The sequence below is a fragment of the Schistocerca piceifrons genome, chromosome 1 (genome assembly GCF_021461385.2).
Source record: "Schistocerca piceifrons isolate TAMUIC-IGC-003096 chromosome 1, iqSchPice1.1, whole genome shotgun sequence".
Classification (NCBI taxonomy): Eukaryota; Metazoa; Arthropoda; class Insecta; order Orthoptera; family Acrididae; genus Schistocerca; species Schistocerca piceifrons.
This window is the reverse complement of record NC_060138.1, coordinates 985,717,824-985,743,791: the sequence shown is the minus strand read 5'-3', so window position 1 is coordinate 985,743,791 and position 25,968 is coordinate 985,717,824. Positions and strand designations below refer to the sequence as shown.

At 41.9% G+C, this 25,968-nt stretch overlaps 1 protein-coding gene and 1 pseudogene across 1 annotated transcript in view; one reads left to right on the top strand and one right to left on the bottom strand.

Moving 5' to 3' along the window:
- Positions 1–25,968, top strand: part of LOC124776958 (lachesin-like) — an 805,533-nt gene that overhangs the window by 279,274 nt on the left and 500,291 nt on the right. The gene's annotated exons all lie outside the window — the stretch shown is intronic.
- Positions 10,070–10,187, bottom strand: LOC124722660 (annotated as a pseudogene).

The following is a 25,968-nucleotide window of genomic DNA, read 5'->3' as shown; positions in this document are numbered from 1 at the left end:
TCAGACAGGACTTTGATCCTGAACCCATGCCAATGCGAGACAGTAGACTACCAGCTGTGTTTACGGAGGTGCCTGCAGGACTCACTCAAGGTTTTATGTTACCACAAATTCGTATATATAACTTCCGACTGAATTTTTTTAGTCGGTTTGCGATACCTGGTTAGCTGAGCTGGTAGGCGTGAAACAGCTAGGTTTCAACTTGTAAATGTCCATCGAAGAGCATATACCGCTACAGAGCATATATATGAAAACACTTTTCGCCGTTCCAAAACTCTGTCTATTGGATTCGTGAGGTTATAACATTAAGCCACCAGATAAGATTTCTAACTGACCTTAAAGTTACAAACTAGTTAGGCACACAATACGTAATTTTGAAATTGTGTGATATCAGAAAAGATGGGAGGCTTTGCAAACGTTGTCAATGGCAATGGAGACTTTTTTTGGCTAAACGACCTGTTACAACTGCAAAATAATGCTAATCAACGTTGACCTGATTAACTCATAAAGAGAATAATCAATGATATAATACAAGAATGTAGGTCTTAGAGTTAGAGCTTGGTGTACAATATACGTAATTCGTGTCGGTGCAAGTGTGCAGATACAAGTATTTATTAGCTGCCTTTCATTAAAACTGTAATTTATGGGCTACCCGTTTGCTTGTTCAAAAGGAAAAACACAAGAAGAAGGCAAAAAAGTACGATTTAGTCCCCTCCGAACCGAATGCACTGCGACATTTATTGCAAAAAGGGGAACTCACAGCAGCTGGAGAACCAGGAGCGGAGGGAAATTATCTGGCGCCTATTGCGTATAGATTTCGGTCGGAGCGTGGCGGTGGTGGTGGTGGCAGTAGCAGGTGTTAAAAAATATTGCCAAGTGGCAATCGGCGCCGGCGCCCGTTAAAAGAAGGAATTAATGGCGCGGAGATAACCCGGAGCGCGTGTTGGGCCCGGGGCGGCTGTTTTTGCCCGGCCGCGGCGCGTATGCATGAATACTGTGTACCGCGGGCTAGCCCCTCTCCATCACACGGAGCGTTAAATTACACGGCAGGCGCCGGCAGGAGGAGCCCATCTTTCCACCGCGCTGTTGCCGTCGTTTTCTTACCTCTCCAGTACAGGAACGCCTTCTTTAACGTTTTCCTCTGTTTCGTGTTCTCATAACCAAAATTCATTAAGGTGGAGGAGTACCTTCTTCAGCTATTAACGTGATAATATTTTGAGTAGTACGCATCACTTCTTACACATTGTTGACTAATACTAGCTAAGAGTCTTGGCAGTAGGTTGAATAATTTCAGTTGTAAATGTTACTACTATCGATCCGCAGCAACTTTAGTGTTACAAAGCTGTACGTTATTCTTTCTAGTTTATTTCGATTACTTTTCAGGGGCTACCTACACACGCTGGAAATAACGTAAATTAAAAGGAAAAGGAGACACTGTATCTATAGGAATTTCACAATTCTATAAGGTAATACTAGTAGCATAGTATCTCATATATTTCACATAACAAAATGGGATTCAAATTTTTTACCTCAGATATACTGAAAACGGTATTGCCATTACGGAAAACTCAATTTTCACTAAAAAGTACGAATAAAAATCTTTGCTCTAGGGTTCCGTTCAAATTCTGTATATAGATTGTAATTGTGACACTTCGGCGACTTGCTCGACTATGGTGATGAAATTCACTGGACATGACGGGATATCAATTCGAGTCTACACAGAGTACGCGAAAGAACTTGCCCCCTTCTAACAGCCGTGTACCGCAAGTCTCTAGAGGAACAGAAGGTTCCAAATGATTGGAAAGGAGCACAGTTAGTTCAAGTTTTCAAGAAGGGTCGTCGAGCAGATGCGCAAAACTATAGACCTATATCTCTGACATCGATCTGTTGTAGAATTTTAGAACATGTTTTTTGCTCACGTATCATGTCATTTCTGGAAATCCAGACTCTACTCTGTAGGAATCAACATGGATTCCGGAAACAGCGATCGTTTGAGACTCAACTCGCTTTATTTGTTCATGAGACCCAGAAAATATTAGATACAGGCTCCCAGGTAGATGCCATTTTCCTTGACTTCCGGAAGGCGTTCGATACAGTTCCGCACTGTCGCCTGATAAAGTAAGAGCCTACGGAATATCAGACCAGCTGTGTGGCTGGATTGAAGGGTTTTTAGCAAACAGAACACAGCATGTTCTTATCAATGGAGAGACGTCCACAGACGTTAAAGTAACCTCTGGCGTGCCACAGGGGAGTGTTGTGGGACCATTGCTTTTCACAATATATATAAATGACCGAGAAGGCGGTGTCGGAAGTTCCATGCTGCTGCGGATGATGCTGTAGTATACAGAGAAGTTGCAGCATTAGAAAATTGCAGCGAAATTTAGGAAGGTCTGCAGCGGATAGGCAACTCGTGCAGGGAGTGGCAACTGACCCTTAACATAGACAAATGTAATGCATTGCGAATACAAAGAAAGAAGGATCCTTTATTGTATGATTATATGATAGCGGAACAAACACTGGTAGCATTTCCTTTTGTAAAATATCTGGGAGTATGCGTGTGGAACGATTTGAAGTGCAATGGTCATATAAAATTAATTGTTGGTAAGGCGGGTGCCAGGTTGAGATTCATTGGGGGGTCCTTAGAAAATGTAGTCCATCAACAAAGGAGGTGACTTACAAAACACTCGTTCGACCTATACTTGAGCATTTCTCATCAGTGTGGCATCTGTACCAGGTCGGGTTGACGGAGGAGATAGAGAAGATCCAAAGAAGAGCGGCGCGTTTCGTCACAGGGTTATTTAGTAAGCGTGATAGCATTACGGAGATGTTTAGCAAACTCAAGTGGCAGAATCTGCAAGAGAGGCGCTCTGCATCGCGGTGTAGCTTGCTGTCCAGGTTTCGAGAGGATGCGTTTCTGGATGAGGTATCAAATATATTGCTTCCCCCTCTTATACCTCCCGAGGAGATCACGAATGTAAAATTAGAGAGATTCGTGTGCGCACGGAGGTTTTCCGGCAGTCATTCTTCCCGCGAACCATACGCGACTGGAACAGGAAAGGGAGGCAATGCAGTGGCGCGTAAAGTGCCCTCCACCACACACCGTTGGGTTGCTCGCGGAATGTAAATGTAGATGTAGATGTAGATTAGGAGAACACAACACCCAGCTCCTGAGTGGAGAAAATCTCCGACCCAGCCGGGTATCGAACCCGGGCCCTTATTGACATTCTGTCGCGCTGACCACTCAGCTAGCGGGGGCGGACAACGGCGTAATGCAAGTCTTTTTATTGGGCGCCTCTTCGGCGACTTTGGTGTCCCAAACTTACACCCGGCGTATTTCCGGGTTCTCCTACAACGCGACCTACCCGCAACGTCGCACCGCTGTGCGGGCCGAAGTCAGCAGAACTTCGCCTGACCTGCAGGAAGCAGGCTAGTTACGAATGCGCGCACAAGAGCATTAGAGGCCGCCACATATTTATGGACTTTTTCGTGTATCCGCCGCTCCATTTTGCTCAGCCAATCCGGGCCCACATTACCAGACCAATAGATATCTAGTAGTCAACCGCCACATTCCGTCTCCGCCAGCAGAAGCAGAAGTTCGCTGGCAGCACGCCGCCGCCTGGACTCGACGTTGACTTTGCAGCCCGGGACCGCCGCGCATTGCGACCCGCTGCTCCGGCTGTGAACTAAGACTGGAACCCCTTATATTGCTCGTTGTGCATGTCTAAGAAGATAGTCGTTTTCGTTTGCAAGAGAACTTTTCACAGGATATTCTCACTCAAGGATTTATTTATGTTGTTTTCCAAGAACTTTAAATCGTTAAAGAAGTCATTCCTTTAGTTTCAATAAGGATTTTTGTTATTTGTTTTGAACTACTAACACAGCACAGAATTAACGTTTGTGAACATAAACTGACTGTGTCAATAAATTGATATTTGAGTGTAATCACAGACTCACTGTAAAAGTGTCCCAAGTCAGTTATCCAATCGGGGAAAGGGGATCTACAGATTAATTTGGAACCCGAAGAACATCTTGTTCCTGGCGAATTGTATCATAATTGAAAAGTGGACGCTAGGTTAAAACAAAGACTGAAAAAACCGAGGCTCAATCGAGATTTGATCCAACGGCTGCTCGTATTATATTATGTTCTTTATATTATTTAAAAAAGCATTAACAACAGTATACCAGTAGGGCTGTAATAATAAGAAGTCTTTGCTGTAGGATTTAGAAACATCTGAACCACCTTAAATTTTGAGGTGGGTTACACTCTACTGTTAACGAAATAAATAAATAAGTGCTTTTGTGCTAAGTTACCAGGCCTGACATCAGTGCCGGCCGCGATGGTCTAGCGGTTCTAGGCGCTCAGTCCGGAATCGTGCGACTGCTACGGTCGCAGGTTCGAATTCTGCCTCGGGCATGGATGTGTGTGGTGTCCTTAGGTTGGTTAGATTTAAGTAGTTCTAAGTTCTAGGGGACTGATGACCACAGATGTTAAGTCCCATAGTGCTCAGAGCCATTTGAACCACTTTTGAACCTGGCATTAGTGTGGAAAGTTCATCTATAGGTTTCGATGAGTAAGTTTGCGAGTATCAAAATGTGTGACTAATCTGCCGTGTCTTTTGACTGCATTGACTTAGAGCCTTCAGTTATTTACACCGCCAAGGGATCGTAGTCCTTAGTATTTGACATACATTTCAACTTGATTAGTTTATGGGGAAAAATGAGTATTGTTCAGACACACAGACGAGCAACAAATCTCACCAAGGCACAAAAGACTTAAAATGCGAAATAAACTTTAACTTGATACCTCTACCCAGTCCTATGTAAAGGAACCTTAACAACCGGAGAGAGAAAAAAATGTTGAAATGTGTGTGAATTCCTAAGAGACAAAACTGTTGAGGTTATCGGTCTCTAGACTTACACACTACTTAATGTAACTTATGCTAAGAGCAGCACACGTACCCATGTCCGAGGAAGGGTTCGACCCCCGGCGGAAGGGGCCGCGCAATCCGTGGCATGGCGTCTTAAACCACGCTTCCACTCCGTGCGGCTCGGATAGAGAGACAGACAGAAGGACGGGCAGTAAAATTATCATAAAAGGATTCCAACTTTACTTATTTTGTACATTTGCCAATTTTTGCTCCAAGCTCTTGTACAGTTGACATTACATTTCAATGTGTATTCTACGAGTATATGCGATTTGATGAAGTCACATTTACAAGAAAACCTAACTCCAGTTGTGAAAATTTTCCTTAACATCTTTTCGATTAAACCCAGTAATCCATTTAATTTGTCTTACTTCTGTATCACTAATTGTCGCTGTTGGATTACATTTCAAAAATCCACCAAGCCAGTCTTTTCACGCCAACTGTTCTTTTTCAGAAAATCTGTGAAGAATGTTATTATTTTTCTGCGAATTACAAGGATACAATACATACTTAATGTGCAAACAGTCCTCAGAGTTCATCGATTAAGAAATTTATCCGTTTGCGTAAGGCTTCCTCTTGATAACATATGAAAGCAGAATCTTGTTATAAACAATATTTGATTATTGAATGAAGCTGACAGGTGCTTCCAACATTCTTTTTTTTTTATAATTTACACGTCAAGTTCCGTATTGAGGAGCAAATGTCCAAGATCTTGGAACGTCTCGGTACATGGAATTCCACCATAAAAGTAATAAAAATAAAATGTTTAGGAACCCGAAAAAAGTCAATCTATAAATTTAAGTGAATTCAGTCATCAATACAACAAGAATCACCTTAGTTTTTTCAAGGAACTACTCGACGGAATAGGAGTGACCCATGAGGAATCTGTCCAGTTTCGATTTGAAAGCGTGGATTACTGCTAAGATTTTTGAATTCGGGTTGTAGCTTATTGAAAATGGATGCAGCAGTGCACTGCACACCTTTCTGCACAAGAATTAAGGAAGTCAGATCCAAATGCAGGTTTGATTTCTGCCAAGTATTAACTGAGTGAAAGCTGCTTATTCTTGGGAATAAGCCAATATTATTAACAAGAAATGACAGTAAGGAATTTATATATTGAGAGGCGAATGTCAAAATACCCAGCCTCGTGACAGGGGTCGACAAGAGGTTCGTCAACTTACACCACTTATTGCCCGAACCGCCCGTTTCTGAGCCAAAAACATCATTTTACAATGGGAAGAGTTACCTCAAAGTAGAATACCATACGACATAAGCGAATGGAAATAAGCAAAGTAGACTAATTTTCGCGTCGAACGATAACTCACTTCAGATACCTTACGAATAGTAAAAATGGCAGCATTAAGTCTTAGAAAAGGATCCTGAAGTGGGCTTTCCACGACAGTTTACTATCTATCTGAACACCTAGAAATTTGAACTGTTCAGTTTCACTAATCATATGCCCATTCTGTGAAATTAAAACGTCAGGTTTTGTTGAATTGTGTGTTAGAGACTGTAAAAACTGAGTATTACTGTGATTTACTTGCAAGTATTGAACTTATTTCTTCTACAAATTTTAAAGCATCTTTTACTGGCTCTGCATTCTAACTCACTTAATTTGCCTGATTTTTTTCAAAGATTTAGCATTATGAAGAGTTGTATCATGGTCAATATTCTTTTTCAAAATTTCGTAAGTTTGGCACCCTATGGCTATAAACCGGTCACGACTACCTGCTTGGACTGTGAGATAAATGGATTCACGAGTGGAGTAAATATGGCAAAATAATTAAAATACACGGCATTCAAGCTATCAGTACAGGATGATTATATAACAAAAAGAATCAAGTACAGAAGAACATAAAATAAACAGGGCAATGTAACACAGCAACACGTGCCACATTATTGGCGCTATTCGTTCAGTTCGATTATGTAAATTGTGCAAAGATGACAGCGTGCCAAGCGACAAAGCAAAATAAAATAGCTTCGTATTGGGGTTGCTTTCCTACCGGGCAATCACTATCTTCACCGTAGTCCGCCTCCATGGCTGAGTAATCTTCACAAAGGACTCCTGCTCGATCCGTGGTATGTCCGGCTTTATCTGTTCTATCTTGTCCGAACGGCAGAGAATCTATTTGAGGAGGTATGGCTCCGCTTTCGAAATTTTGCATTAACTGCTGGGAGGGTAGATGCTGAAGTCATGTCTTCCAATGCTACCATACGATCAGATATAAAGCAGACTAAGAAAGAGGGGTCCATCAGTATGCCAGTTTATTATATGACGCTAGCGACACACAAGGTCTAATAACGTAATGTCGTTTGTGTCTTCTGTATAGTGCTGAGGCAATGCGTCAATGGACAGTAGCCTTGTGGTATAATCATCCAGTCCAGGGCCTAGCAGTTCTCAATGACGGTGGTATTCGCAACCAATCTACTGCTTATGTCCACAATGAGATTTCCACTCTGCAGCGGAGTGTGCGCTGATATGAAACTTCCTGGCAGATTAAAACTGTGTGCCCGACCGAGACTCGAACTCGGGACCTTTCGCGGGCAAGTGCTCTACCATCTGAGCTACCGAAGCACGACTCACGCCCGGTCCTCACAGCTTTATTTCTGCCAGTATCTCGTCTCCTACCTTCCAAACTTTACAGAAGCTCTCTTGCGAACCTTGCAGAACTAGCACTCCCGAAAGAAAGGATACTGCCGAGACATGGCTTAGCCACAGCCTGGGGGATGTTTCCAGTTTCATATCAGCGCACACTCCGCTGCAGAGTGGAAATCTCATTCTGGAAACATCCCCCAGGCTGTGGCTAAGGCATGTCTCCGCAGTATCCTTTCTTTCAGGAGTGCTAGTTCTGCAAGGTTCGCAGGAGAGCTTCTGTAAAGTTTGGGAGGTAGGAGACGAGATACTGGCAGAGGTAAAGCTGTGAGGACCAGGCGTGAGTCGTGCTTCGGTAGCTCAGATGGTAGAGCACTTGCCCGCGAAAGGTCCCGAGTTCGAGTCTCGGTCGAGCACACAGTTTTAATCTGCCAGGAAGTTTCATACTGCTTATGTCATTCCACGAAGGCCTGAATTTGTTCAAGAATCTGATTTACGCGAACGTAGCATACGTTGGACACAATGTACTACGGATCCATAGCCTTAAGTTGTTGTTGCAAAGTTCGAAAATTGATTTGTATATTTCATTCACCTCCATTTAGTCGTCGAATTTGAAACAGAGACGAACATTGCATCAGCCGATTAATGCCCTCAAGTGACCGTACTTGAAAGCTGTGAATGAAAGTGAGATACGTATAATCATTGTTGTAAAGGTTGTCCCAGAAGGAATGGTCAATATTCAAGGATATGACAGGAACGATCATTCCCACCAAAAAAGTCCAGTAAATGTGGGCTCTAAGGTGTATACCTTAAGTACTATGAGCAGTTGTTTATCTACGCTACTGCGAAACCCATCTCTTGTGCCGAAGAAGTGTTCGTAACTCTTAAGGTATACGTTTTATAGCCCATGTTTACTGGACTTTTTTGCTGTGAATGTACGTTTCTGTCATATCACTGAATATTGACCATTCCTTCTAAGACAGTGAGCTGTATGAAGGGGACAAGATTGAAATTTAGTCTCTTAATTATTGAACACGATGTCTGCTGGCCAGTCATTCCCGCAAAATGAATAAGGAATTGAATACTGGCATACCTTAATCATAATGACTGGACGAGAATTTGACTTACACTTAATTGGAAATCATATTAAGGACAGATATTTTACGTGCTAAAAAAAAGAAAAAAGTCTCGGAGCAGACGTACTCCATACGTGAATTTCAGAATATTTACTCTTTGCAAAGAAGCCTTGCCAGCCAAGTTGCTTTGGTACATAACGAAAGCAATGATATGATATTAAGAGTGCAGTGGGAGAGCGGATAGGTGGAAAGATTACATTTCAGGTCTCTATGAGCGGAAAGACTTCTTTGATGACGTAACGGAAGTTGAAACAGGATTAGATATGAAAGAGGTAGGAAATCCAGTATAGAGCTTTGGAAGACTTAAGATCAACTAAAGCAGAAGGGATAGATAACATTGCGCCAGAATTTCTAAAGTCATTGGGGAAGTGGCAACAAAACGACTATTCATGTTGGTGTGTATAATGTATGTGTCTGGCGATATAGTATCTGACTTTCGGAAGAACGTCATCCACACCATTCCAAAGATTGCAATGGCTGACAAGTGCGAGAATTATCGAACAATCAACTTAACAGCTCCTGAGTCCAAGTTGCTTAAAAAGAATAATATACAGAAGAATGGAAAAGAAAATTGGCTTTAGGAAAGATAAGGCATCTGATATGCAGTTTTGCCGTTGCTGTTGATAACGGAAGCTAGACTGAAGGAAAGTCAAGACATTTTCATAGGGCTTGTCGATCTTGAGAAAGCGTTCGACAACGTACTGTGGTACAAGATGTTCGAAATTCTGAGAGGGATAGGGGTAAGCTATGGGGAGATAAGGGTAATATACGATATGTACAAGAGTTAAGAGAGAATAATAGGAGTGGACGAGAAAGAACGAAGTGCTCAGATTAAAAAGTGTAAGACAGGGATGTAGTCTTTCACCGCTACTGTTCAATCTGTATATCGAAGAAGCAATGATGGAAATTAAACGAAGGTTCAGGAGCACCATTAAAATTCAAGGTGAAAGGATAATAAGATTCGCTCATGATATTGCAATTCTCAGTGGAATTGAAAAAGAATTACATGATCTGCTGAATGGAATGAACAGTCTAATGAGTACAGAATATGGATTGAGAGTAAATCGAAGAGAGACGAAAGTAATGAGAAGTAGCAGAACTGAGAACAGCGAGAAACTTAACATCATGATTGATGGTCACGAAGTAGATAAAGTTAAGGAATTCTACTACCTAGGGTTAAGAAATTCTAGTATCTAAACTAAACTAAAATCCGACAGAACAGGCCTTGGAAGACCCAATGGTTACCGACTGGCCGCCGTGTCATCCTCAGCCCTCAGGCGGCACCGGATGCGGATATGGAGGGGTATGTGGTCAGCATACCGCTCTCCCGGCCGTATGTCAGTTTACGAGACCGGAGATGCTACTTCTCAATCAAGCAGCTCCACAGTTTGCCTCACAAGCGCTGAGTGGACCCCGCTTGCCAACAGCTCTCGGCAGACCGGATGGTCACCCATCCAAGTGCTAATCCATCCCGACAGCGCTTAACTTCAGTGATCTGACGGGAACCAGTGTTACCACTGCGGCAAGGCCGTTGGCAAATTCTGCGACCTAAGCAGCAAAATAACCAATGACGGACGGAGGAAGGAGGGCATCAAATGCAGACTAGCACTGGCAAAAAGGGCTTTCCTGGCCAAGAGAAGTCTACTAATATCTAACATAGGCCTTAATTTGCAGAAGAAATTTCTGATACGTTTGAAGCAAAACATAGTATGTTACTATAACATGGGCTGCGGGAAAACCGGAACAGAACAGGATCGAATCATTTGTGATGTAATGCTAGAGAACAATGTTGAAAATTAGGTGGAGTGACAAGATATGCAATGAAGAGGTTCCCTGCAAAGTCGGCGAGGGATGGAATATCTGTAAAACACTGACGAGAAGGAATAGGAAGCTAGGACATCTATTAAGACATCAGGACACAACTTCCATGGGACTACAAGGAGATTTAGAGGGTAAAAACCGTAGAGGAAGACAGTAACTGGAATACATCGAGCAAGTACTTGAGGACGTAGGGTGCATGTGATAATCTCAGATGAAAAGCTTGGCATATTGGCACAGGAGAGGAATTCGTGGTGGGTCGCATCAAAATTAGTCAGAAGACTGATGAATTTAAAAAAAGCAATAAAACTAAAAAGTGTATCAATGCAATCAAGTGTTCAATAGTTTTCGAGATATGACGTGATAATTCTGAAGCTTTGTTCCGTAAAGGGAAAGTCTCAATCACTGAAAGAAAGAAAATTCTCATATCTCTGTCCATAATTGAAGTTAAAAACATACTTTAGTTATACTTCCAGAGATATCTATGTCATACCTGAATTTTAGATTGTTTTTACTTGATTTCTGTAAAAGGCACGAACATTGAAAGTGATTTTCTATCGCCGTGGAAAGCGAATTGCCTGAAGACTACTTGTTGCGACGAGGCCACGAACTGCACCTTAAATGTCAGATGTTATAGGATTCATGCTAGGCTCGTATAGATCATGTTTGCTCAAACCTGATCGGAAAATCTGAGGTGCCATCAAGGGAAATGCGTGCCCCATGGACGCAGTACTGACTAATCTTCTTGAGTAACCAAAATGTCATCTGAAAACAGTGCTGCAAAGCGTCATTGTACCTAAAGAAGGGCGTTACGGAATCACCAAAAGTTTCTGTAATGTGTACTTATTTATGGGCGACCAGTTCCCGTCAAGCGACCATCTTCAAGCCACCTATAGAATAACAACTTGTACAAGAAATAGTAGATACCAAAATAATTAATGAGAACTATGCTGTATAGCAGGTATTCTCGACTACCATTACATCAAGTTAAAGGAAGTTTCCTTGGCTTCAAGTACACATTTATTATCAGTTGTGGCATATAAATTAAATAGTGAAAATTACAGTATGCGTAAAGACATTTAAAATACAGTACAATTAATTTACATGCACGTTATAAATACACTGAAATCTAACATGAGTACCTGTCTCTTACGAGTGTGGGAACAGTTTTTGTAGGCCTCTATTGGTGTGGGCAGTCCACGGCCCAATGGTTTGACTCATTATAGACGGGTCGGTCATGCACCGTCGATTGAAAACTTAAACATTTACTTAAAGTTTTAAACATGACTGCGTGATCAGCGACAGTTTACAAATTAAAATTAAAACAATTAAAACCCGCAGTCGCAAAAAGTAAGTCTTTTGACCTGGTTTCGGCGCTTCTGTGAGTGCCATCATCAGAAATTAAACATTCAAATTGGCCTGTAACATAAATACAAAAAAATTACGAATTTTTATTATATAAAAGTGTAAGCACTGCCTAACAGTATAAGAAAGAAACAGTATTTACATGTCATGCATAAAATGAATATCAAGCGATATAGCTTTAATCACAATTAAAAAAAAACCGATCACTTGGAATGCAAGCTACTATGGGTTGTCAAGCCACAGGTAGCAACAGACTGAGGGCAGGTGAACATTATACAAAGAGTACCCTCTAGTAGAAGCAAATAAAAGTAGTAGGCAATTTAACATTTAAAATATAGACATATGAATATTAAGATGAACATTATTTAGTACATGAAGTAACAGGCAATGTTTTATTTGACAGCAACAGACATGGTAACTTTTTGTCTACGCAAGAGCTTAGTAGTACTGTTTTAAGACTGAAAACTGACTAACAATACAAAAAAGAAACAGCACTTACGTGTCACGTATAAAATAAATATCAAGCGATAAAGCTCTCGTCACAAAATTTTTAAAGTAGGATGCGTGGAAAACGAGCCACTAAGAGTTGCTCGCATATGTCGAGCTAAAGCTGATGCTACCTGTAGCTCGACATATGCGAGCAGCTCGTAGTGGCTTGCTTTCCACGTATTCTACTTTAAAAATTCTGTGACGAAAGCTTTATCGCTTGATATTTATTTTATACGAGGCATGTAAGTACAGTTTCTTTCTTGTACTGTTGGTCAGTACTTACACTTCTATAAAAAAAATTCTCATAATTTTTGTAATTATTTTACAGGACAATTTGAATGTTTAATTTCTGATGAAGGCACTCATAGAAGTGCTGAAACCAGGTCAAAAGACTTCATTTTTGAGAGCGAGGTCTGTAATTGCTTTAATTTAAAACATTTGCTATGAAATTTAACCTTATGTGATTTAAGTAATTATATATGGCTACAAATAATAAATAAGTTGGGCGTCCCAGAACTATTGTGACATATCTCGAAGGGTTATAGAAAGTGTCTCGAGGAACAAATCGAGGATAGGAACCAGTGTCTAGAAGCTTAATGGACGTTTTCTGACAGATGTTTCCATCTGCAGTTTATTTTTCTTCTGTATGCCGAAAAACCGTCGGATATATTACAGGGGAAAAATAAGCTGCGGAAATTTTTCCCATAACTTTTCTACTTACGTTATAGGCCAGTGCGATCGTTTAATTTCGGATGAAGGCACTCATAGGTCAAAAGAATTTTTGAGAGCGAGGGCCGTAATTGCTTTAATTTCTAATATTTACTATGAAATTTAACCTTGTGTGATTTAAGTAATTATATATGGCAACGAATAATAGGTAGGGTTCCTAGAAATATTGTGACATATCTAGAACGGTTCTAGGAAGTGTCTCGAGGAACAAATCGAGGATAGAAACATATGTCTGGAAGCTTAGTGGACGCCGTTTTCGGACAGAAGCAGTACGTGTTGGAAGCCATCACTCACTGATGCAACAGAGCATCGTATTTATAGGACACAAGGCCTTTCTACCCAGCAGCTTGCTCCTTCTTCTCTATTGGCGATCTTGCCAATGAAGCGCAACCACTGAATAACAAACAACATTGGAAGATATTCCGCCTGCAGTCCGTTAGCGTAGAAAGTCATGTTTGCTGCCGAAGGTGTGGCCTAATCTCAGGCGCCAGCGATTATAACTCCGACGCTCTGTAGCGTCGTTGGATGACATTTCCGGAAACGGGTTCCTCAATACACTCTCCACACTCCCTCGTTTTGTCACACATTTCTGGGACACATAGTGTATAAGTAAGTAAATGACTGGATAAATCCCACAGGACTGATGATACTGAACGGAACCAGTAGGATATACGACGACTCTCTTTTTTCACCCTACAATCGGTCAGAAGTTAAGACCATAGTGAAAATCCGATGAAGCGCTATGCAGATGCATTGCACAGTGCCTCTAGTATGCCTGTCGACAGAGTGACGTTTCACTTTTCAGTTCTGAGCGCACAGCAAGTACGTAAAGAAGGTTGCATAACTTACAACATCTACGTCTTTGGTTGTGGACGACGAAAAAAATTAATAAAATCATGAAACAGGGGAAATCACCTGGATCCTCATGTTAAAGTGAACATTCTCAAATATGGACTTGACTAGACTAGACTTAATAATATAATCTCCTGGTGCCAAATAGTACACCAAACCAGAGATCCTGTTTGGCGTGGATTCTACAAGTCCTTGACAGGATTCCAGAAGTATGTGGCACCAAATGTCTAAGGACAGGTTCATCAATTCCCGAAAATTATAGAATGATGGTTTATGGACGTGTACGGGTATGGAGACAATCCCAGGAATCCATGGACGCTGCATGTCAGCAGGGGCTGTTCAAGGTGGTGGAGGGTCTGTAATGAGGGGGTCGTATGCAGCTGGAGTGGTATGGGACCCCTGGTACGTCTAGATACGACTCTGACAATTGACACCTACGTAAGCATCCTGTCCGATCACCTGCATCCGTTCGTGTCCATTGTGCATTCCGACGGACTTGGGCAATTCCAGCAAGACAATGCGACACCCCACATGTCGATAATTGCTACAGAGTGGCTCCAGCAACACTCTTCTGAGTTTAAACACTACCGCTGCCCCACAAACTCCACAAACATGAACATTATTGAGCATATCTGTGATGCCTAGCAGCGTGCTGTTCAGAAGAGATCTCCACCCCCTCCTACTCTTACGGATTTATGGACAGCCCTGCAGGATTCATGATGTCAGTTCCCTCCAACACTACTCCAACCATTAGTCGAGTCCATGCCAAGTCGTGTTGCGGCACTTATGCGTGCTTCCGGGGAACGATATTAGGACAGTGAACCAGTTTCTTTGGCCTTTCGCTGTATATGTATTACTTGATGGCCTTAGTGAGTTAAATATATGGCAATGTCCTGATTGATCATCGCCCAGCCCAAACCGTTAAGGATAGAAGCTTGAAAATCAGAGAAGATATTGATCATATACTGCAGACATCGTTTAAGAAGGGCAGTCTTCGAAATTCCACCCCCAAGGCGCTGATAAAGGAGGTTTTGTTGTTTTTTTTTTTAAACTATGCGCTATTAAGGCAATTATTAAGCTAGCCATACGAAAACTGATATTTCCTTTCTCGGTCAGAAAGAAAGAAAGATGTTTTTCAGAATTTTTGCGAATTTAACCCCAAGGGCCTCATTATTAAAGAACCAATAAAGAACTTTTATACCTACATCTATGAAAACTGGTATCTAAGTTCTCAATTACAAATAAGAAGTACGTGTTTCATTATTTTTGGGAATTCAACTCCTGCGGAAATGTTTCATTAAGAAGTTATTTTTGAAACTAAGTATCTGGAAAATTCAATCCCTAGGGAGTTTAAATAGGAGATAAAAAATAATATGAAATAATTTCGTAATTTTTAACCAAATTTAAAGCTAAATTGGTACTTGACTTCTGAAGGAATATGTCTATGGGAATATCATTACAAGAACTGAAAAGGCGTTATTAGCAAGCACCTCCGACTCCAGCTACCAGAATCGCTTTTTGTTCAGAAGCACATTCGGAAAGCACCTTGCTTCTATGACCTTAATTGACGTGAAGAGTTCAGAAGATTTTTCAGTTTGTGAACAACATACAAATTCGCCTAAAGAAAAAGAAAAAATCTTTGCAGATCGAGCAGCATATGCGAGTGAAGCATCGGGCACTAAGTTAGTTACATACAAAACAGATCCCTGCTTCCCTTTATATGTATCCGGTACTCACACCTGCCTATGAGAGGGGATATTCCATTTTACCACCATGTCCATGGATCGAACACGACTATGAACTTGTAAAAGATGTTGAGTAGACCAGCTTTGCCACCGTAGATTCCGTATGTCCCCAAATGGAAGCAGGACGGCCTTGATGATACTGTCATCAACATCATGCGGGAGGTTAAGCACCCCGACGGTACCTGTACGTGGAATGTTGCTGGGAGCCATGGACGTCCGGTAGAAGACAAAGCTGCGTCAGAAATTGAGTTACAAAAGTGATACGCTGAGAGACAAACAACGATGCGATGGACACAAGGATTCATATAACACTGAAGGGAAACTACACTGTAAGCGAGAAGAGCCAAAACCTACTCGCCCGATGCACATAAGCGGGAATGTTAGACGAGGAGGCCCGACATTCGTGTTGATAGTTCGTCTATGAGTGAGTTCGCGAGCATCAAACTTTGTGCCATATATGTCTGTATCTTTGATTGCATTGACTTAGAGGTTTAAATTTTTCGCACTGCCAAGGGACAGTGGATCTTAGTATGTGACATAACTTTCAAGTTGATACTGTTACACCTTCCCGAGGAAAAGGGGTCTTAACAGTCAGACGGACAGATAGATATACAGACCGACAACCAAGTGATCCTATAAGTGTTCAGTTTCTTTCGAATGAGGTACAGGATCCTACAGATCTCAAACTTATACCAAACTGCACAGAAGGCTTTGTATAAACACAAACTAGGCTTGTGTCTGAGGGCAACTGAGTGTTGCATGGATATGGATGGATCCCAAACGTTTCCTGTGTGTATTGGAGAGCATACCAAATTGTTTCGCTGCCGTTAAGAGTTAATGTGAGTGGTACACACACACACACACACACACACACAAAATATATATATATATATATATATATATATATATATATATATATATATATATACTGGGTGTACATTTAGTCCGGGAACACTTTCAGTTATTTATTGCACAAGAACTACAATTTGTACAGATGTCATACATATTGCATTTTGAAGAGAAACTCTAAAAGTCTTTTTTACAAACATTGTATACGCTAACCGTGAGTGACCCCGCAGACGTCAATACGGTAATCGAATTCTTGCCATACCCGTCCCAGCATGGCATCGTCGACTGTGGCATTCGCTTCCCGTATTCTCTCCAGGAGTTCTGCTACATCACGTGGTAGAGGTAGTACATTCACCAGATCTTTAATGTGTCCGCACAGAAGAAAGTCACACGGAGTGGGATCTGGGGATCGGGGAGGCCATTTCATGAACTGCTGACCCCTTTAGCACGGCCGATCCATCGATGCGGCAGCTCCGTGTTCAGGTACCCACGAACCTCACGATGAAAATGGTGTGGAGCCCCATCCTGCAAAAAGATGAACGGAGACTCCGATTGCATTTGGGGCATCAGGCATTACTGCAATATGTTCAAGTAGGAATATCCAGTGAAAGTGCTCTCTGCGAAGAAGAATGGCCTGTACAGTTTTCGACGTGACAAGGTACGAAGAACAGTTACCTTTGGGGAATCACGCTCAAATTCAATTTTTTGTGCAAGTGATAAATGGCCTTCCTTGTTGGTAGCTTCTTACAGTACGTGGTTCTAAACATCTGTTGAACAGCTGTAGCACACTTGTTTTTGTCGAACTCCAGCACACAGAAAGCTCGTTCCGCACCTGACCTCGCCATGTGTGCGACTAGCGCTGACTATCGGCAAATTGCCAAACTACGACGTGGCTGTATATACGAAAAAAAAAGTAAACTTTCAGGGTTTCTCTTCAAAATGAAATATGTATGATATCTGTAGAATGCTTTGTTCTTGTGCAATAAATAATTGAAAGTGTTCTCGGGCATTATGTACACCCTGTATATATACAGTGTCTCTTGTAGGGATCTTTACAATAAGAGATATTAGGAGTGTTACAGAAGCATAGTAGCCATAATTCCTGCAATCAATGCAATTGGAAAGAAGATATATAATACAACGTAATCTGCATGGCGGAGGGTACTTTGTACCAGTAGTATCAATATTTTTTCCAGTTTAATTGATTGAGGGAATAATGGCAACTATGCTTCTGTAACACTCCTAATATCTGTTATTGTAAAGATCCCTACAAAACACACACGAAGGTCGGTGCTCAATGGTCGCACATTCTTTGAACGCAGGTCCTCTAAATTTACCCAAGAGCGTTTCGCGGGAACTACGTCGCATTTTTGTCAGGGATTCCCGTTTATGGTTCCAAGCATTTCTGTGAAACTTAAGTACAGGCTGTACCGACTTTTTGTGATCCTAGCACCGCGTCTCTGAATCCATTTGCTGTCTGTTGTCAAGACTACTACATCTCTAATGAATTTTCTTATGCCTGTAGAATGGTCTTGTGCGTATATCGGCCAGTTAACTCCGTAGGTGCACCTTGGACGACCGACCAGTCGTCCGTTAATCCTAAATCTGGGTCAGGACGGAATAGCACACTAGCGCGAATGAGAAGGCTCGAGAAGAGACGCTACAATTCCGCTTTAAAGCTTATTTTAATTAAACTCTTAGCAGATTACTTAATTACACGTCCAATTACTGAACTAATCCTCTCGTCACAGTTATCGTAATTTAATCGGGAGCAGAATATCCCTACGTGCAACCTCCAGACAGCTCTAGTGCCAATTCCTGGCTCTGCGGAATTGACATTCCTCGCTCGTTTCCGTAAGAGGCGGCACCACGCCTCCGACACTGGCTTTTCCTGCCGTTCCGCTTGGCGCTATCGGCTACAAAGGGCGGTGTTATCTGGCGGCGGAAATTCCGTCGGAAGGCTGAGCCGCTGGGGCGCTAATCCCGCAAAAGCGGTAGGGTGATCTCCTTGTAGTCGCGTATGCGGGCGGCCATTGTGGGTCGTAGGACGTCTGACGGGCAGCTAGCAGCTAGCAGGTAACGGGGCACGCGCTTTCGCGAGGCGAGCCGGGCCGAGCCCGCTGTGCCGGCGGCCAGCACGTGTGCGCTACAATTCGATTGGCCGACGGCAGGCAGCTGCCAGCTGGGCCCCTTGTCCGCAGCAGGGCCGCGCCCTTGCCCGCTGCCTTTCTCTACGGCGGACGGCAGTCCCCTAAAACCTTATTAGCACTTCACCTTCTGGCCGGCCTTCTACCATCGCCGTTCCCGCGCTAGTAACTGTGCTCTCTTTGCCTTACGCTTCCTGTGTAGACCTGCTGTTCCCGTTGGACACTTTCTCCATTTCAACTCGCCACGCCTTACTTGTTTACAAAATACCTTTAGCGCTTTGACGCTCGGCACCCTAGCTTGCGAGATGGGCAGATTGGCCAGACCCAGACAACATCTGCCGGGCGGTGTAACAAACTGTCAGTCTGGTACAACCGGCGAGCCTAATGCGCAGGGTCAAACGGGAGCGGATGAGGGGGATCACGTGAATTACTACATGATTTTTTTATTATGGAGATTCGAGTCTCAACTTTAATTGCAAGAAAACCAGTAGACCTATCGCAAAATGAGTTATACCAATATGTTTCGTGTTTTATACTGTTATGATATCTGGAGCAATTTGGTTTTAAGGTTCAATACATACTTTTTTAATTTTAGATTGTAGTAAGGGTTATCCGGTTTTTGGTGACTCTGCTACGAACTGCTCACTTCAGAACTATACAGGATGGTCCATTGACCGTGATCAGGCCAAATATCTCACGAAATAAGCGTCAAACGAAAGTAAGTGGTTTTTAGGCGCTATGTTTAAAATGCAACGATCTGACATAAATTAGAGTGCTGAAAGTAATCCATCATTATTGTTGTAACTTGGCGAAAGTTGGTTTAGTCCAGGCAGTTGACGAATGTTATTTATCCATGATAATGGTGGTTGAGCTCCCTGACTGTGGATTAAATGACATGAAGTAATACGACACACAAGACCATTTGGCTTGATGGTGCATCTGTGCATCTGTCATGAAGACATCGACTGTATTTCAGGCACAATATAGTACCTATGGCGTTCAGTCGTAGCATGTAAGACGGCTACAGACTATCAAATGTGTTCAAAAGTCATTGCGACAATCCCTATTGACGAAATGTTCGCTGACGCTTCCGAGTGATGGTAAACGTCGTTTAGCATTCGCTGGCGCTGAGACGACGAGATTTCATCGAACCAACAAGGTGTACTAACCAGGTGTGCAGCATACTATCTACCCCAATAAACTGGGAGAGTAATTTTCAGTAAAAACACCAAAAGAATGAGTGTCTGAGAGGAGAAAGTCATTTTAGGAGCGAATCACGAACTTCAGTTTTACTCGAGCTACCCCCATCTTTCAAGCCGAGAATGTGTCTGGATGACAGACAACACACATTGCATGCCCACGCCTCAATGAGGCTACGCTCTGCCGCCTCTCAGGGGCATAACCAGTACTAAAGAACGCCTAGCGTCGCCGTGAAGCATCAGTGAACATATTGTCTCTAAAAAACTTTGTTCCCATGATGTGATTTATCACCCCTAGACGTTTGTTGCAAAGATTTTAAAACATTTTGTTGCTAAAGGTTGGTAATTTATGGAGATTTAGGTATCACTTTCCCGTGACTGTGACGCTAAAATTCGAGATAATGTAGTAGTAGCTGCAACTGAAACAGCATTCTATACAAACTGAGCACCAAAATATTATAAGAAATTTACCGCATTCTTTATCATTCCAGAATACGCTACCGTCGCTACATCTCATACTGCAAGGTGAACGTAAAACAATAAATCGAAGTAAAATAATAAGTCGAATCAGAGGGTGTGAGACGTCATGGCGTGCGAGATACGAATGGCTTACTAGCTACGCGATGCGAAGGATTGATATAAAATTTACAAATACGCCATTTCATGCGCTGATATAAATGCACCAATATAACGCAGTGGTTCTGAGCGGATGTGTGGGGGGCAGCACCCTATAAAGAAACCGGCTCTTTTTAAACCTCTGTGCTACGAATCAAATAAAATGCTTAGGCATTCACTCCCCTTCATGCGAATTTTGCAGTGATACTGTGTGAAGCCATTCACTGTTAATTGTCTCATTTATTTAAAAGTTCCTCATATTGAAAGTGTGAATGATTTTATACGATTTACAGAAGAAATTTATTTTAATATTTCTCTTGTTCTTCTACTGAGAGAAGTTGCGCAAGTACTCAACTAGAGCAACTAACTTGATCATAACGAATGTTTCAAAAAGAATTTTAGAGTTTCAATTGATCACTGTAGCTCTTAGATTTGATGTTAAGTAAAGTTTCAATTTAAAGATGAAAGGGCAAAAACACAGTTCAAAGAAGGGGTGTATGTTCGTCAACAGTATTCCTAAACTATTTGCTTGAAAGCTGTATAGCAGCGAAGGTTGTATGTTTTGTAGCTTGTGAACAGTGCACCTGTCATTAAATCTGAACGTATGTACGGAGAAGGTTCTCAAGTTTGATCCTCGCCCCTCACGTGCCCTCCACCCCCCCCCCCCCCCCCCCCCCCAAAGTGCTTGCACTCGTAAGCGTTATGCCTACTTTCAATCTGAAAGCTGTACATAATATATTTAATGGTGAGCGTGTGTGAGAGAATCTAACGCGGTATAATCAGTTTGTTAGACCTCCCCCCCCATGAACCATGGACCTTGCCGTTGGTGGGGAGGCTTGCGTGCCTCAGCGATACAGATAGCCGTACCGTAGGTGCAACCACAACGGAGGGGTATCTGTTGAGAGGCCAGACAAACGTGTGGTTCCTGAAGAGGGGCAGCAGCCTTTTCAGTAGTTGCAAGGGCAACAGTCTGGATGATTGACTGATTTGGCCTTGTAACAATAACCAAAACGGCCTTGCTGTGCTGGTACTGCGAACGGCTGAAAGCAAGTGGAAACTACAGCCGTAATTTTTCCCGAGGGCATGCAGCTTTACTGTATGATTAAATGATGATGGCGTCCTCTTGGGTAAAATATTCTGGATATAAAATAGTCCCCCATTCGGATCTCCGGGCGGGGACTACTCAAGAGGATGTCGTTATCAGGAGAAAGAAAACTGGCGTTCTACGGATCGGAGCGTGGAATGTCAGATCCCTTAATCGGGCAGGTAGGTTAGAAAATTTAAAAAGGGAAATGGATAGGTTAAAGTTAGATATAGTGGGAATCAGTGAAGTTCGGTAGCAGGAGGAGCATGACTTCTGGTCAGGTGACTACAGGGTTATAAACACAAAATCAAATAGGGGTAATGCAGGAGTAGGTTTAATAATGAATAGGAAAATAGGAATGCGGGTAAGCTACTACAAACAACATAGTGAACGCATTATTGTGGCCAAGATAGATACGAAGCCCACACCTACTACAGTAGTACAAGTTTATATGCCAACTAGCTCTGCAGATGACGAAGAAATTGAAGAAATGTATGATGAAATAAAAGAAATTATTCAGATAGTGAAGGGAGACGAAAATTTAATAGTCATGGGTGACTGGAATTCGAGTGTAGGAAAAGGGAGAGACGGAAACGTAGTAGGTGAATATGGATTGGGGCTAAGAAATGAAAGAGGAAGCCGCCTGGTAGAATTTTGCACAGAGCACAACACAATCATAGCTAACACTTGGTTTAAGAACCATGAAAGAACGTTGTATACATGGAAGAACCCTGGAGATACTAAAGGGTATCAGATAGATTATATAATGGTAAGACAGAGATTTAGGAACCAGGTTTTAAACTGTAAGACATTTCCAGGGGCAGATGTGGACTCTGACCACAATCTATTGGTTATGACCTGTAGATTAAAACTGAAGAAGATGCAAAAAGGTGGGAATTTAAGGAGATGGGACCTGGATAAACTGAAAGAACCAGAGGTTGTATAGAGTTTCAGGGAGAGCATAAGGGGACAATTGACAGGAATGTTGGAAAGAAATACAGTAGAAGAAGAATGGGTAGCTTTGAGGGATGAAGTAGTGAAGGCAGCAGAGGATCAAGTAGGTAAAAAGACGAGGACTACTAGAAATCCTTGGGTAACAGAAGAAATATTGAATTTAATTGATGAAAGGAGAAAATATAAAAATGCAGTAAATGAAGCAGGCAAAAAGGAATACAAACGTCTCAAAAATGAGATCGACAGAAGTGCAAAATGGCTAAGCAGGGATGGCTAGAGGACAAATGTAAGGATGTAGAGGCTTGTCTCACGAGAGGTAAGACAGATACAGCCTACAGGAAAATTAGAGAGACCTTTGGAGAAAAGAGAACCACTTGAATGAATATCAAGAGCTCAGACGGCCTTGGGAGAGCCAGTCCTGACAACACTCTACCATATGGTGAGCAAGATGTATGAAACAGGCGAAATACCCTCAGACTTCAAGAAGAATATAGTAATTCCAATCCCAAAGAAAGCAGGTGTTGACAGATGTGAAAATTACCGAACAATCAGTTTAATAAGCCACAGCTGCAAAATACTAACACGAATTCTTTACAGACGAATGGAAAAACAGGTAGAAGCCGACCTCGGGGAAGATCAGTTTGGATTCCGTAGAAACACTGGAACACGTGAGGCAATACTGACCTTACGACTTATCTTAGAAGAAAGATTAGGGAAAGGGAAACCTACGTTTCTAGCATGTGTAGACTTAGAGAAAGCTTTTGACAATGTCGACTGGAATACTCTCTTTCAAACTCTAAAGGTGGCAGGGGCAAAATACAGAGAGCGGCAGGCTATTTACAATTTGTACAGAAACCAGATGGCAGTTATAAGAGTCGAGGGACATGAAAGGGAAGCTGTGGTTGGGAAGGGAGTAAGACAGGGTTGTAGTCTCTCCCCGATGTTATTCAATCTCTATATTGAGCAAGCAGTAAAGGAAAAATAAGAAAAATTCGGAGTAGGTATTAAAATCCATGGAGAAGAAACAAAAAATTTTGAGGTTCGCCGATGACATTGTAATTTTGTCAGAGACAGTAAAGGACTTACAAGAGCAGTTGAATGGAATGGACAGTGTCTTGAAAGGAGGATATAAGACGAACATCAACAAAAGCAAAACGAGGATAATGGAACGCAGTCGAATTAAGTCGGGTGATGCTGAGGGAATTAGATGAGGAAATGAGACACTTAAAGTAGTAAAGGAGTTTTGCTATTTGGGGAGCAAAATAACTTATGATGGTCGAAGTAGAGAGGATATAAAATGTAGACTGGCAATGGCAAGGAAATCGTTTCTGAAGAAGAGAAATTTGTTAACATCGAGTATAGATTTAAGTGTCAGGAAGTCATTTCTGAAAGTATTTGTATGGAGTGTGGCCATGTATGGAAGTGAAACATGGACGATAAATAGTTTGGACAAGAAGAGAATAGAAGCTTTCGAAATGTGGTGCTACAGAAGAATGCTGAAGATTAGATGGGTAGACCACATAAGTAATGAGGAAGTATTGAATAGGATTGGGGAGAAGAGAAGTTTGTGGCACAACTTGACCAGAAGAAGGGATCGGTTGGTAGGACATGTTCTGAGGCATCAAGGGATCACCAATTTAGTATTGGAGGTCAGCGTGGAGGGTAAAAATCGTAGAGGGAGACCAAGAGATGAATACACTAAGCAGATCCAGAAGGATGTAGGTTGCAGTAGGTACTGGGAGATAAAGAGGCTTGCACAGGATAGAGTTGCATGGAGAGCTGCATCAAACCAGTCTCAGGACTGAAGACCACAACAACAACAACAGATCGGCTGGTCTCGCATTAATAATTCTGTTGACATCTTCGTTTTTCACAAGACTTGTAACTGCGTACATATCTTTTCAATTTGTCGCAAAATCTAGTGCTTACGGTTTTGGTGTCATGTTGGTACACTAAACTTTGATGCAATAGGTGTTCCGCTGTCTTCTAGACTTCAGTGATGAATCAACTTCTAAACTTGCACTAATAATAACGCGATGTGCGTAGCTGGGGATAAAAATATTATCGCAATACACTGCAATGGCATACTCATGAAAGACAGACGCTTTTCGTGTGGCGTATGAGAACAGGTGCCGGAAGAGACTATTTACTTGATGTAAGTGACCAACGAGTGATAGCCTGATAGATGATTCATTCAACGGTTATATAAAGACAGCTGAAGAGTTGTTAGTGAGATTACACAGTTAGGTTATATAAGAATTCTGTGTATCCGAATTACGCATATTTTGGATCCGTGCATTTAAAACTCAAATATTGCCAGTAATAATAATGGACATCAGAAAATACTTTTTCGTAGAAGGAATTTGCAACCAGTATGGGCAGAAACGAGAGGTGGACAATTCAATTAACTGTCACACGGGAGCAGAAGCCCTTCCATCTTCCACTAACGCAGTGTATCCGTATAGAGATATTAATGAAGAAATAGCAGAGCACGGCAGCAGATGTACACATGCATTTTCCCTTCACGCCATATTCAACGGAAATAGGGAATGAAAGACTAATAATGTTAGGAAGATCCCTCTACTGTGCACTCACAGAGATTACACCACAGAATGATTACGGTGTGTTTAAATATCTGTCTACGTATTACAAAACGCTTTGCTACGCGGTCGAAAGTTTGTTTTTCCACTAACTTTTAGAATCGTATTTATCAGTGAATGTTTTAGCCGACTACGAGGTGGAATGCTGTGGAGGTATAAAGCTTTGGTTTCAGTAATAGAGTGGGTTTTCCGCTTTAGTATTCGTCTTTTAATTTTTTATCTTTTCAGCTACCTTTGAAAGTACTAATCATATTCTCTATAATTTGTTACTATTATCGATCTCCTTGAATCCATTTCATTTTCTGTACGTATTCGTACACAATACTGGCACGTTTGAAACCAATGGCTGAGATGTATCTTGAATCCTCAGACATAGTTCTACGTGGTATAGAATCTGCAACGTCGCCTTCAGTAGAGTTTGAGAAATTATACAGAACACACTGTTGAGGATACAGTCCGGAGCAGTTTGTAGCAAGCGTTACATGTCTCGCTGTCTATCCCGAAGCAATGTCATTTGATACCAAATGGGAGCCAGTTCCTCCGCCCCAGAGCACTAATGGCTTCGATCGAACTTTGAAACAAGTGGAGAGAACCATAGTGCAGTATATTGTGAACTCTCTCTGTTACTCCGAGGCTCCAGTACCAAAGCATGCATGCTATTACATAACAGTAGCGCGAGAATTACGTGAAAATAGATTGAATTCGGGTGCTTGTTATTGTAACACATCAATTTAAGTGCGTATTTTGCACTTAAAATCACGTTGTACAGTTATTTGTAACCCACACTAAACAACAGTAATCCTGAAATATTGTGCTGAAAAACGGAAATGAATTTCATGATCCTACTTTCATCAGACGACTTAAGCATTAA